The sequence below is a fragment of the Egretta garzetta genome, unplaced genomic scaffold (genome assembly GCF_000687185.1).
Source record: "Egretta garzetta isolate BGI_Z169 unplaced genomic scaffold, ASM68718v1 scaffold223, whole genome shotgun sequence".
Lineage (NCBI taxonomy): Eukaryota > Metazoa > Chordata > Aves > Pelecaniformes > Ardeidae > Egretta > Egretta garzetta.
In genome coordinates this window covers 88,151-91,384 of record NW_009259033.1, presented here as the reverse complement: position 1 = coordinate 91,384, position 3,234 = coordinate 88,151, and the positions used below count along the sequence as shown (strand labels likewise).

Sequence of the window (3,234 nt, the reverse complement as noted above, 5' to 3'; positions counted from 1 at the left end):
GGGGCAGCCACCCTGCCGGGATCCGCCCTGGGGCTCGGGGCAGGCAGATGCCGACAGCAGGCAGAGCTGCCTGCCCCTTCCTCCCCGCATGCTTTGGCTGGGGTGCAGGGGTTGCATATTTGGAAGGAGCTGAGCTCCTTTCTGCCTGCCCAGACCTGATGCCCAGGGAGGGGGGGATGGGGGATTTTCTGGGGGGGTTTTCCTGCAAATGGGAGAGAATAGAGATGCCCCGATGCCAGGATGGGGCTGCAGCACCGTGCCATCTTTCAGTGATGCGGAGACATGGATTGCTGTGGGGCTCCTTTCCTGGCAGATGCTGTGCGTGCATCAGAATTCCCATCCTCGCCCCGCTGCTGTGGGACTGCTCAGATATCCCCAGTCCCGGTCACCTGAGGTAGCGCTGGCTTTCCTTCAAAACCCTGGGACTCATCTCTCGGAGGGTCCGGCTGCCCCCTCCCCGCGCCCCCGACAGCTCAGATGTCAGCGCTTGGGTTTCCCCTCGCTGCTGGGGCCGGCTTGGGGCTGCCGGGAAGGCTTGGAGCTGGGAGGCTCGGAGGCAGCCGGGACGCGCTGGCAAGAGCAGGCGCTTGTGCTGCTTCTGTCTGGCTCTTGGCGCGAGGGCACCCGAGCCTGGGGTGAGCCGGAGCTGCGTGGGAGCTGGAAAAATGCTGAATAACTGCGTCCGTGCTGCGGAGGTGCGGAGAGCATCCTTCCCAGGGTGCCTGAAACCACTGGCGTGGAGGTTTGCTGGTGGGGAAGCAGGCGGCTCCCTGCCCCCTGCTCCTCTCCAAAGAGCAGCGCACGCCCCTTTCTGCTCCCCTTGATTTTTTGATGGGTGAGGGCTTGGGCTTGAAATGCCACAAGCTGAGGAGGTCCTGTGGACCCCGTTGGGGCAGAGAGCCTGGGGACAGATCCTGGAGACCTACAAAGGTCCCTGCCACACCTCTGTGCCCGGTACCCGGCTGCTGGCACCGGAGAGAGCTCAGTGGGTGCTGTGGGCAGCACAGCCTGGACTGGGGTGAAGCTGGGGCAGCTTCTCAAGGGCTTTGCTCCAAGAGGAGACCATCGGACTGGGGGATGTCCTCTGGGAGAGGAGGCAGGTGCTTTCCCTCCTGCACACGCTGCGTCTGCAGAGGGGGGAAAAGGTCTGATGGAGGCTTGCGATGAGGGGCTGCAGGCAGAGCCCGGAGCATCCCTTCACCCCCAGCTGACACCGAGCCCTTCCCTGCGCAGATTCTCCGCCGGGCGCTCTCCTGCGCTGTTCTGCTCCTCCTGCTCGTCACCGTGCTGAGCAGAGGGAAGAGGTGCAGCATCGCCAAAATCCTCCGGCAGTACCGCGCTGTCATCTTCCACGAGATCCAGAACCTGGTGAGCGGCAGGGGGTGCGTGTCCATCCAGGGCCCCTGCTCCCCACTCCGGGGGATGCTGCCAAGCTGGATGCGGCCCCGCTGTGGGATGTGGGTGGGGAGGGATGAGCCTAGAAAGCTTAGTGTGGGGTTGGCCGATTTGCTGGCATTTCTGGGGAGGGCACTGTGTTTAAATGGGGGATTCCTGCCCCACGTGAGAGGCACAGATGCTTCGAGTGCCTGATCTTCTTGCTTTATTTCTCCAGAAAAACCTGAGTGGGTCAGAGCAGGGGAGCGGAAGGGCCGGGCCGGCTTGTCGCTCGGACAAGGTGAGCACCAAGGGACCCAGGGCTGGGGTGTTGTGGGCTGAGCCCTCGGGGAGCTGTCGAGCCCCCCGCCCTGCCCGGGGCCACGTGCTTCTCTCCTCTCCAGGACCAGAAGATCCTCTTCTCCATCTACAACATCAGCATGTCCCTGCGGGAGGTGGCAGCCGGCACCCTGCGCGGCCCCGAGGAGCTGGCGGTGGGGAAGGTGACCAGAAACACTGACTTCGTGCTCAGGGAGAACTGCAGGAAAATCAGCAAGGTGGGAGCCCTGCCCCTTCCCAGTCACCCCAGTGGCTCCCAGTTCCCCAGCATGCGGGCAGAGCCTGCCCTGTTGTGCGCTCTCCTGGCCGTGCGTGAGGAGTCCCCAAGCTCTGCCCGCAGCGTCCCGGGGGGGGTGAGGGTCCGTGCTGGGTTTGAGGCTGGGGGATGCTGTGGCACGTCCCAGTGAGCTTTAAACAGGCTGGGGAGGGAGGGTCCGGCTGTGGCAGCGTGGGACGGGCTGGGGGGGTTTTGACCACCAGCTCCCAAGCGGGTTTGTCTGCCCGTGCCGCGATGCCACGGCTGGTGGGGACACAAGGCCTCGTCCCGGTGGGACGCTCGCCCGGTGGGTGGGCAGACCCAGTCCTGCTCTTACGCCTGGGTGCTTGTAAGCAGGAACGGGGATTTCTCCCCAAAGGGCTGGTCAGGGCTCCGCCGGTATCCCCGGGGCTCCACTGGGGAAACCCCGGCTGGGAGGATTCCCTATGGCATCCACCAGCAACTCATTAACCAGCGCGGGGAAACCCCGGGGCAGCGACGCGCTGATTCCCGGGATCTGCCTGGCTCGGGCATGGTGCTGGGGTCGTCCTCCCCACCATCACCAGGGAAATCGGCTGGGGCTAACCCTGCCTGGGGGGTTGCTGGTGTGGGATGGGGGCGCCGCTGGTCTGGAAAGCTGCTTCCAGACCCAGCCTGGCCCTTTGCCCTACCCGTGGCTGTGCCGTGGGGTGTGTGCTGCCAGCGCGGGGGGGCATGGCCAGCTACATGTCCTTGCTGTGGCCACGGGCGGTTTGGCCACCCCAACCTGCAGCTTTGCCCATGCAAATCCCATGTGTGTGGGGTGTGATGTCCTAGGGCGCATCCTTGGTGCTGGGGCGGTGGCTTTTGTCCCCCTGACTAACGCCTGCCTGGTGGTGGTGGTGGTGGGGTGTTTCTGCTCCCTCGGCACGCTGACCGCAGAGCCTGCCGCGCATCCCGGCACAGCCCCGGAGCAGGGGACCTGGCCGCAGGAGAAAGCAGCTACGGGAGATCGGGAGGAAGGCGGAGAGGCTGGCAACCTGTTGGGAGAAGCTCTACGCCCTGCACGCACCCCGCCGTGCCCTGCGGGACTCGTAGGGACGCCCTCGCCACGTGCCGGAGGGATGCGCTGCGCCGGCACCGTGGCTGCCGGTGTCGTGTTTGGAAACCTGGGGTAAATTCAACCCTGAAGGCAGCGGAGTTGCTACCGGTGGGTGTCCGAGTTGAATTCGTCCTCATCTTTCAAGCGGTACCTGGGGGCTGGCCCCTCGCACGTAGCGGGGGCT

At 65.2% G+C, this 3,234-nt stretch overlaps 1 long non-coding RNA gene across 1 annotated transcript; it reads left to right on the top strand.

The window, feature by feature from the left end:
• Positions 1 to 254: 254 nt before the first annotated feature.
• On the top strand, positions 255 to 2,976 carry LOC118451879. Its single transcript, XR_004841460.1, has 4 exons — positions 255 to 1,368; positions 1,613 to 1,675; positions 1,779 to 1,931; positions 2,891 to 2,976. It is a non-coding gene; the product is annotated as an uncharacterized LOC118451879 (long non-coding RNA).
• The last annotated feature ends 258 nt before the right edge of the window (positions 2,977 to 3,234 follow it).